Source organism: Nicotiana tabacum, chromosome 10 (assembly GCF_000715075.1).
Source record: "Nicotiana tabacum cultivar K326 chromosome 10, ASM71507v2, whole genome shotgun sequence".
NCBI lineage: Eukaryota > Viridiplantae > Streptophyta > Magnoliopsida > Solanales > Solanaceae > Nicotiana > Nicotiana tabacum.
Genome location: NC_134089.1, coordinates 144609648 through 144621242, shown reverse-complemented (window position 1 = coordinate 144621242; position 11595 = coordinate 144609648).

Sequence of the window (11595 nt, the reverse complement as noted above, 5' to 3'; positions counted from 1 at the left end):
TCCACGAATACAATGGGTTTATTAGCAACCCCTGGTACTATCACTTTCAGCCTTTCTTATTTTGTGGCAACTTTGCTCGATGATCCCTCCTCGACTATTGTAGATGGTTCATCACCACTTCTGTTCTGCTTAGGTACTGGCTTCTCCTCTGTTAACTGCTTATCTGGCTTGGCTTCATGAGACTTGATCATCATGACAGTTTGTGACGGCTTCTTTGTCTCCCCATCAGCTTGTATGATTTCTATCATATTGGCCTCTTGATGGGCTGGCATTGGATTTCTATTGATATTGGGAGCTTCGGGGGTTTGAACCTCGATTTTATTAGTATCAATCAGCTTTTGTATTGCATTTTTCAAATGCCATCATTTCTCCGTATCATGGCCTGGTGCACCGGAGCAATATTCACAGCTAATTGTGTAATCCAGATTCATTGGCGGAGGATTGGGTAGCTTGGATTGTATTGGTCTTAGCATGTCTAGCTGTCTCAGCCTGTGGAACAGACTAGTGTAAGACTCTCCCAATGGAGTGTAAGTTTTCTTTTTCTGTTCCCTTTCTCCCCTGAATGCTGGCCTAGGCCTGAAACCTGGTTCGGGATAGGCTCGTGGGTAAGTACTTGGTATGGCAGGAGCACGCCAATTGGCATGAACATGTGGCTGATTGTATGCTTGAGCATGGTTAATGGAAAAATGAGGCTCCAAAGGGTGATAGTAATGTTGGGATGAATCGTGGTGGTAAGTTGATTGGCGAGGTCGTTGTTGATTATAGTAAGGCGGTGAACCTCTGGGTCCTGACCAAATTCCTGAATCAACTACCGCTGCTTCCTCCCTCTTCTTTCTTCCGATTCCTCCTACCCCGCCTTGAATGGCTTGAGTAGTCGCCTTAATCGCTGAATAGCTCATGATTTATTTGTCTTGAGGCCTTCTTCCACCATACCTCCCATTTTTACTACTTCGTTGAATGATTTACCTACCGCTGAAACCAAGTGGGCATAGTAAGCTGGTTCCAAGGCTTGGAGGAAGTAGTCTACCATTTCACTCTCCTTCATAGGAGGATCCACTCTTGCTGCCTGTTCTCTCCACCGAAAACCGTACTCTCTGAAACTTTCATTGTGTTTCTTCTCAAATTTTGTCAAAGATAGTCGATCTGGGATGATTTCCAGATTGTATTGGAAATGGTATGCGAATGCCTGTGCTAGGTCATCCCAGGTATACCATCTCCCATGGTCCTGGCGTGTATACCACTCCAAAGCTGATCCGCTTAAACTTTGACTGAAGTAAGCCATCAATAATTCATCATTTCCCCCCAGCTCCTCGCATCTTGCTACAGAAACCCCTTAAGTGGGCTACTGGGTCGCCGTGCCCGTTGTACAGGTCAAATTTGGGAATCTTGAAGCCAACTGGTAATTGTACATTGGGGAATAAGCACAAATCTTTGTATGCTACACTGACTTGCCCACCTAATCCTCTCATGTCTCTGAACGATTGTTCTAGACTCTTGACCTTCCTGAACATCTCTTCTTATTCAGCATTTTTGGCTGGCTTGTCAATTTCGGTTGGGAGATCAAAACGAGGAGCAGTTGAATGGATTTCGGAGGCTTTGAGGGTGGGCTCCGGGGGTAATATTGGTTGTCCTGGGCCTGGAATGTAGGCTCACTAGGAGATTTGTGGAATGTAGCAGGGGGAGGTGCTACGAAAACAGGAGTCATAGGTGGAGGAAAATATGGAACTGGTTTCGGAGGTGGAGACTGCGGTGTCTGAGAGGTGGTGCCTCGGTAGTGCTGGTAAATGGGGAAATTTGGGGATAATTCAGTGGTAATATTATCCTGAGTTTGGGTCATTGATGGAGCAGGGTTATTTGGGTAAGATGGGGGTAACTGTCCTGTAGACCAGGCTTGGTACATCTCAGCCATTTGCTGCTTAAGTTTAAACATCTCTTCTTTCATTTTCCCGACATCCATCTCCTCTAGCTCCATACCTGTGTCAACATCTGGGATATACATACTTTCAGGTATTGGTCCTTTTGATCTTGTGTGGTAATGATAATATGCCAGTATACTCTTTAGAGAAACTAACTGCTTGAATTCTGGAAATGAACAAACTTGTTAGTTTTGAGAGTTTAACACATATATAATCACACGTTGAGATGCAATGCTCCTAGACAAATAATCCCTTTCTATTATGCATTTGCTCGGCTGCTTGTGTCGTCCCAGCTTTCTTGAAATTTTTATTCACTTTTATTTATTATATATATCTTTTATTGTGGTGGTCGAATCCTATAGAGATTGCCTACGTATCATGCCCCCGCATGAATCAGACCTTGCGTAGTTCGGACTAAAGGCAATCACTTTTATTCATTATAAAAAGATGGAATTACATTTGAAAACTTTAAGAAAATGATTTGAAACACACATACTTAAATAAAAATACAAGATACAACTCTTAACATCTCACAACATGCCCCACTTTCCACTTTTGTTGTCAATTATTGGATTATCTGCTCAATGTGGGGCTTGACCTGGATGGCCTCCCAGCGTACGATACATCCTTTCCAACTCCATTGCTAGATGACGAGCAAAAATGGGTGCATGCTCTGTAAACCTTTCATAATCCATTCCTTGGCAATTTACATAACTTTGAGAGGTGTAGACCGCCAAGTCGTGGATTTGTGCCCTGAAATCCTGGAGACGTTGGTCTTGGTTCTGCAATTGCTGCTGACGAGTGGTGGCTATATCTCTGACACGGTTTTCACGATCTAGAGCTGATTCTAATAGAGCTCGGAGTCTGGCCTGCTCTAATCTTGCACGCGCTCTTTACCTGTCGATGTCTGCTTGTTGATGTTCTCTGTTGCATCTTCTTGCCTCTTCTAGTTGTGCACGAAGCTGATCTTCTGATCGTATCCAATGGTCTTTTTCCTTCTTGAATTGTGCCCTGTCTTCTTCGGATTGCCTTACTTGGCGTTCCTTATTAGATCTGGCCTCTTCGTTTAATTGTTGGATCCTTTCTTTTGCTTTGCTCAACGCCCTTTCGTTTTCCGCAAGAATGGAATCATAATCTTGCATTTTTTCAAAAAGATTGGCGATGGTTTTTTGATCCTTCCAGCTCCTCTTTGGTGTTTCAGAAACTCTTTTCATTTTTTGGAATCGAGCATGAAGATTTTCATTCTCACAAGCTAGACTCTTCTTCTCGCCTTCGGCTTCTTGTGCTTGCAAATCTTTCTCCAAACTGAGGCTTCTCAGATTTTCTTTTAGGGCATGGATGGTTGTTTTGTACCCTTTTTCCTTTTCCCCCCAGATCAACCGCTCTTGGATTTTATCATTGAAGTTTTGAACATGGGGTCTTTTTGTTGGCCTTCTTAGCTCAGGCTCTGGTACATCATCCACGCGAGACCGTTTTTCAAACCACCTTGCATATCCAGGATTTATCTCACCCTTTGTAGTGTCTGGGACTTGAGTATCACTTTTCAAGTATCGACATCCATTCCACATCTGCTGAAGTAGAGCCTCGGGAATAGTGGCTTCTGGGTGTAATTCGATTACTTGCATACTCAAATCTTCATCATCAGGAACTACTTGATATCTCCCTAGTTATCTTAGGACTCTTAGTGGCGCATACGGCCGGATGCTTCTCAATCCCAATAGTAGCAGATAACTATTTGAGGTTGACATGTGTATTACTTCCCTCATCGGGAGCCATCCCAAAGTCCATTCAATTTGATTTGCCGTTAAAGCCCTTAGATGAGATACCCATGCTTCTATTCCTTCTGGAGCCTGATAATTTTTTATTCTTTCCTCATAACTCTCAATGCAATTATCATTGTTTGGCCCATACTGTATGATCTTGGGCTGTTGTTGGAGATGTTCAATCACCCACATTTGCAACAAAATTTTGCATCCTTCGAAGACTTTTGCTCCTGATTTACATAAAGTCAAAGCCCGATAAATGTCTGATAGAATGATGGGGACAAGGGTGTGATTTTCTTTGGTGGTGAGGATTTGCACAACTTTCGTGGTGCGAATATCAATTGTTAGCTCTTTGTTTGGGAAGATCATGATTCCTAGAAAAGCCACCATGAAGGCAAAGCGACGGTGAATCTGCCAAGTGTCTTTGTTTTGCTTGTTAGTAAGGCCTTTCTCATGAATTTCGAACACATCTGACTTTCCGAACCTTGAATACAAAAGTTGAAGGAACAACATCCATTGATGACATTGCTTTTCCTGATTTGACTGCTGATGTTCAGAAGACCGAAGAATCGATGTACCGAAGGAGCCTTTGTGAATATCAGGCTTTGATTTCTTAGACTTCCGTCAAAACCAGCATATCCAGCTATCTCCTCTAATGTAGGAGTAAGCTCGAAGTCAGAGAAACGAAAGACATTGTGAACAGGGTCCCAAAAAGTTACTAACGCCGCAATCAGATCATCACGGGATTTAACTTTCATAATGTCCGTGAGATTTCCCAAATGCTTGACGACCCATTTTTGACCAGCTTCGCCTAAATCATACCACCACATTTGAAGCTGAAATAGAAACTCTTCTGTATTCGTGGATGGGGGGTTTTGCGTGGTGCTCATTTTGTATCTGAAATTTAATTTAATAAAGTCAAGACTCATTTTGAAAATATACACTAAAAAAATCATTTTCAAATTTTTTTTATTTATTAAATACCTTTATTTCAAGATTTAAAACTTTTTTTTTTTTGACTTTTTTTTGAAATTTTTAAAACAACCCATTTTATTCCTCTCTTCTCACCATGATTTCATTTAAGCTGGTCAACAAGCATGTTCGAGGCAAATGAATGCACAAGTAGCAAGTAGGATGCATCATGATGGTCTTTTTATTTCGGGTTCACCTGTCCTAGACAGACCCAACCCCTGTGTTGAGTCTCCAAGGCCAAATGTACATGATGCAAATATACGTTCCTACTAGGGATCCGGTACATGGCTGAGTTATTCTAAGTGAAAAACCTGAGGTTGATTGTTCTAAACCTGGCTTACCCAAACGGACAGTTTGAGCCGAAGCGGGGGCAACGTACCGGGAGCACGAAAGTCTACCCGGCCTAGTTACTTGTCCCAACTTCGTCTTATTTGGTATGACTTTAACAGAAAGGTGGGCCACGCGCACGTGTGCACCATAAATTTAGAAGACTCAGAAAGAAGGGGGTTTTCGTAGCAGTTGTATATATTCACAATTCAAATAATATTAAAGCGGTAAAAAAATATTTAGCATGTTAAGCATATAAACAGTTGAAAATCATATAGTAAATGAAGCCAATTATCGCAGTTATTTTAAGCTCGAATTCTTAAAGCCCTGAACCAGTGGTTCTGGGTTACAGTACTCAAATCCCCAGCAGAGTCGCCAGAGCTGTCGCACCTCCTTTTTACCGCGCCCGCGGGGCGAGTGGGGAGTTTTCTCCAATTGAAGGACAGTCGAAACGGGATTTATTTAATTATTTCAGAGTCGCCACCTGGGAATTTTAAGGCGTCCCAAGTCACCAATTTTTAATCCCTGAATCGAGGAGAATATGACTCTGTTTATTATTTTGCGAACCAGAAATCCTGAGTAAGGAATTCTGTTAATCCGGAAGAAGGTGTTAGGCATTTCCGAATTCCGTGGTTCTAGCACGGTCGCTCAACTGTTTTTACTATTGGCTTAATTATCTTGACTTTTACTAAATGCGTCCTTATTGCATGATTTTTACTACCGCTTTTATTTATACTGCTTGTGATTAAGGGCCCTTCTTTGAATCGAATCACGTGTACGTATATTCGTGTTATAAATAAAAAAAATGCGGAATTGTGTCACGCACACGTGTACACGATAATCTTGATAATATATTTATTAAAAAACAATGATTTTTCGAAATTGTGTCGAATCAAGAATATTCGTCTTTCTTAAATAGTGAACCGCACATCTCGGGTTTTATGAAATAAATTTAATACTTTCCAAAGAAATTCGTTTTTTTTTATTAAATATTCGCTCGAAATTGCGCGTACGCATAATCCGAATTTTTGCTTTTAAAAATATAATCAGGGTGCGCGAACGCATCCCTGATTGCGCAAAATCTTTGTTAATAATATTATGGACTTTCCCCAAATTGTTTATTATATCATGAGAAATATCCATTTAAGATACCCTTGAACTCTTGAAAAGAATTCACAATTTATTAAATGTTGCCCGTCGATTATAATTCCCGCGTATAAATTATATTTATCCAGACTATTCAAATTCAAAGAAAAGAATAAAAATATGATTAACACTATTTTCGGCAAATACAACATTATATATCTACCAAAGAGTGAATTGCATATGAAACTAAAAAAAATGATTCATAAAGGGAAGAAATATTTTCCAAGAATTTTCATTATTTTTTATTTAGTGCAAATTCTATTTTTTACTTACCATTGATTTAAAGTGTTGCAATCTGTGTATGTACATCTCAACTTATTCTCATATACTCGTTTTTAATCTAATAGGCGAAATTATTTTAATTAATTATGCTTATGATTAAATGTAAGATATATATATAATCAAACCGATTGGATTCTCAATTTATGTGAACCCTTGTTACTAACTTTCACATTATAACATTCCTAGGCTATTTGTTATTTTAAGAAGAAGAACAAATCTACCTAATTGACTTAATAAAGTGATATTGCATCCAACATTATTCGCCCTATTTTTGACGTTTGCAAACATAGCGGAGGATACTAATGCAACTTCCGACTATTGATGTTAACCATAATCATTATTACGCCCTATATGAATAAAATGCAACCAATCATCATCTAGCCTTAATCTACAACCAAACAATCGAAATACACTAACCACGCATTTTCTTGATATTCCCAGAATACTTTATACCTGTCTAACAATGTCGTAAGACTTAATTAATAGCCAACTTCATGCCATATTCCCTATCTTAACAATTCAACCGTAACTATGCTTTAATGAAATTCTGGAATAGGTAATATTATTACAACACTTATATGAATTTCAAAAGAGAATGATCAACTGATAATTAACATGTCAAACATACTTCTATATGAAACAACATGAAACAAAAACTGAAATTTATAATAACAAACTTAGATAAATGGAAAAATAAAACTGCAAATCAAAACTTCATTGATTTGTCATGCTGAATCTCTTTCCAACATAGAATTTAGAAGATAAGTACCTGGAAATGAAGGTAGAAGAAGTAAGTTTTCAGCAGTTGCAGCAGTAACAAAATACTGGCAGAATATCAGTATTTCCACAGATTTGAGCAATAATAAGACCCGAGAAACCCAGATTCACAAGAGCAAAGCTTCTTAAAGAATTTCAGATTTTAAAACCAAATAGTATCAATACACAGACCCGGACAGATTCCAAAAGAACAACAAGGTTTCGGATTTTTCTTTTCTTTTCTATTTTTTTGTTTCAGCTTCACTGTGTGTGTGTGTGTGTGTGTGCGAATACTCTCTTTTGGTTTCTTTTCTGTTTCTTCTTCCTCTTCAGATTCCAAGAGGAATCTGATTTTCTGCTTGATTTTTTCTTTTATCTCACTCTAGGTGTATTTTTCTTAAATTCTCTCTTAAAATCTGCTTTAAAATCTGATCCTCAAATCTCTCAATCTCTTCCTATTTTTTCTTCTGAACTCTCCTCTTAAAATCTGATTTTTTTCTTCTTCCTTAATCCCTGTCCAGCTCCCTCTATTTATACAGGGCTGTCCTATACCCTTCTAGTGCTTCTTGGACCCCTTTCTTCTTTTAAAATCAGAAAGTTCCATTACAAACTACTTTTAATACTTTAAATGATCCTATCCTGATTTTAAGCAGCCCCATTACCCTTTGTTTCACATTATCACTTTAAATAATAGCCACTAACTTTCCACTTTTCAGCCCATTATGCTATCATATTACCCTTACTGTTCTGTCCCAAAATGTCCTAGATTTACTGTTTTCTACTGGTATTACTGTCTCAAATTTTAACAAGTTATCTGAATCTAAACTTGTCTAGCAGCTACAACCAATTCCTAATGATTAACCTCCTAATACAATTGTATTTACCCAACCTTTGTAAACTTGAATTCAGAACTAACATCATAACAACATACCAATGAAATTATTATAACAATTCAGACTGGACTTCAACATTGAACCAAGATCAAACACACACAGGAGCATTGTCAATATACTGACAATTCCCTGTTCAGAAAACAATATATACACAACATTCATTTGAATTTACTGATTTGCAAACAAACATGATTTAATTGACGAGTATTAATCAGTTGATTATTTACAACATTTGTCCATAATCAGTCTAAAACAATAGAAATAGACTGTTTCAATCAGCATTATTATAAATGAGAATTCATAATATAACTAATCGACGAACTTAATCGAGTCGATTACTCACATTGTAAATAATCACAACCAACAGAAACAGTTTCATATTTTGAGCATATAGACGGGTATGAGACACAAATGACAGAATTGAATCAAACAAAAATATGAAAAATTAACAGGCTATTAAAACAAACAAAAATACACGTAGAATACACAAAAGAAATAGAAAAATACCTCTGAACCTTCAAATTATTCAAATTAGAACTCCACTTGGATTCGGACTTTGTTTGAAATCAAACAGACCTTACTCGAAGTATTTTCCACTGAAAAATACTTCGACTAAGGTCGATTAAACCTCAATCTTTATTTAATTTGGGCAGAATCCAAAAGTCTGGTATTTCTAGGGTTCCTGAAGGTTCGATTTGGGATTTAACCATTTCTGGTCAGATTCGAGGGGAACCAAATACGACACAAGGGTGAGGGAAGCCTAGGGGTCATTTGGTGTCAGTTTAGAACAAATCTGGGTAAGTCCTTGTTTGGTTCGAACCTTCAAAAGAAGATTCGAAGAGTTCTAAGGGGATTCGAACCAAACAAACAACAAATCCATACCTAGGGTGGTTAAGGGAAGCTATGGTGTCGATTTGGGGCTGTTAGGTTTAGATCTGAGTTTGGCTCGAATCTTCAAATGAAGATTCGAGAACCTTCAGGAAGATTCGAGCCAAGAGGCTAACATATTCGGATAGAGGGTGTTCAGGGGGTTCTGGGGTGTTATTTTGGTGACCGGCGGCGTTGTTGCCGTCGGGTTTCAGGCGATGGGATCCTAGGGCGGCTAGGGTTAGGGGTGGGTTTCGGAAGATGATGATGAACAGTGGAGAGGGGGGGTGTTAAGTTAGGGGGCCGGGGTAGGGGTTTGGGCTTATATAGGGGTGGGGTGGATTGATCTCATCCGTTGGATCAATTAAGATGCACGGATGAGATCAATCCACTTATCCAAACGACATCGTTTGATTTAAGTTGGGGAAAGGGGTCAACCCGGGGTTGAAACGGATCGGGTTTGGGTGAGTTTTTAAGACCGTGGGATCAAGATGGATGAACGGTTCAGATCTAGTTGCCCTAAACGTCGTCGTTTCATTTATGCTGGGGCTGAACTGGACCGTTTGATTGCAATGAATCAACGGCCCAGATTAAAAATCCAGAAGTGACGTCATTTGAGTCCTGAATGGGACTGGTTGACATGGACCGGGTCCTTTGAGTATTTGGGCCTGATTTTTGTTTAAAAATTCTTGGCCCAGGTCCGTTTCTATCATTTCCCATTCTTTCATTTTCTAATTAAATTCCTAATTAAAATTATAAAAATAAAATTACCCTTACAAAGATAAATTACCTATTAATATATAGACAACACATTAATCACACCTTGAAATATTAAAACTAGAACAGACACATATTTTTGTGATTTTATTTTTGAATCAATTATTAAATGCATAATCAAATCCTAGATATGCATGCAACATATATTTTTATTTTTATTTTCATTTTGTTATGACAAAGTAAACATTTACGGATATAAGACAATATTTAACAAACATCACGCAAATTCAAAAATTGCACAGTAAAGAAATTTAATTTATTTTTTTTATTTATTTTGGAGTAGTTTTTCGTAAGGCAAAAATCACGTGCTCACACCCACAACTAAGAATTTTCAGCAATGATAAAATCATGCATTCGTGTTTTCCACCACGCATAGTATTGCCCATTGAACCTGGGTGGTCTATACGTAGATTGACCTTCTTCAAAATTTGGTGGAGCAGCCATAAAGATCCTTCCTAGTTGTTAGCCTGATAGGAGGAACCCACTCTGATACCAATTGATAGTTTATATGAGTCCACCAAACTATAGAGTATCAGGTCCTCTATGAGTTTACACTAAGAATGTTAATGAAATAGTAAGTAAATAAGACAGAGAGTTTTATGTGAAAAAATCCCTGCTCAAGGGGATAAAAAACCACGACCTATACTGGTAGGATTTCAACTTCACTATGAGCAACTTTTAGATTACAACCTATGGAATCTAGGAATTAAACTCTTAATCCCTCACTAACTCGTAATACACCTATTACCAGCCACTTTGCAATACACCTATTACAAAGACCTTAGCTCATGACTAATTCTAGTCACGACACAAACACAAAGGGTTAATGGTTTTATAAAGGGGTTCCTAAGTGACGCTTCTAGCTAAGCAAATTAGGAATTACAATGAAGAGCAATTATAAAGTTACAACTCAACTAAGGACAATAAAATACTAGATTTAGGAATTGGCCCGTAGTAGCGTTAAACTTTGTTCTTGATGCACTTGAGAATTGAATGCACGACTCTCAGAAGACTTGGATGTTTGAAGTGAATTCTCAAGTGTTCAAGTGATGTTTTGTTGTAATGCTCTTGTTAATACACCTTTGATGACATCACTTGAATGATGTAAGTTGGTCAAAGGACAAATGACTACAGAACCGTGCTGCATTGTGTGCACTATTTTTGTGGAAGTCATTTTTCAGCTGTACACAGTTGACTTTCGTACTACTGTCAAAGCAGTAGGGAAACACAAGGGATCAGGTCCCTGTGTTGGTTCTCTATCTTCTACAGTTGCAGCAGTTCACATTAGCTGGAGTCCGTTGATTAGCAATATAACCAAATGCGTTAGGTTCCCTATCTGGTTCTTGACAGTAAATTTGTTAGATAATCAAAACATAAGGCTAAGACATTGAAAACCCATCAACAAGAAAGCCAGAAGGTAAATAGTTCCTACTGTTTAGTCATAGCATGCATGTACCTCAGTCTTAATTAGATGAATCATTATTTTGACAAGAAGTGTTATTTCATGTAAATTATGACTTTCCATTTGATTGACATGTTAATGTTATTGCTCATCCTTTGTTACTCAGGTTTGGTAAGCAAATAAGATATGCTTCGCATAGTGCAAGGGCAGATACCAGAAGAAGAGTTAAAGGTAGATTTGTTAAGGTAGTAGAAGCTTATGATTATGACCCATTAGCAACAAAGAGCTTCTGAGCTCAGACAGCTGATCATTTTAGCCTCTTCTGCTTTGCCAAAATATTAATGTACTCCACTATAAAAAATTACTCAAAATTATCAAAATCCTTTATATCAGAAGAGACCGAGAGAACAGAGATTTGCAAAAGAAAACTAGCTATATAATTAATAGTGTTGCCTCTTCCCCTGTCTATGTGACAACAGAGATCAAAGAACATC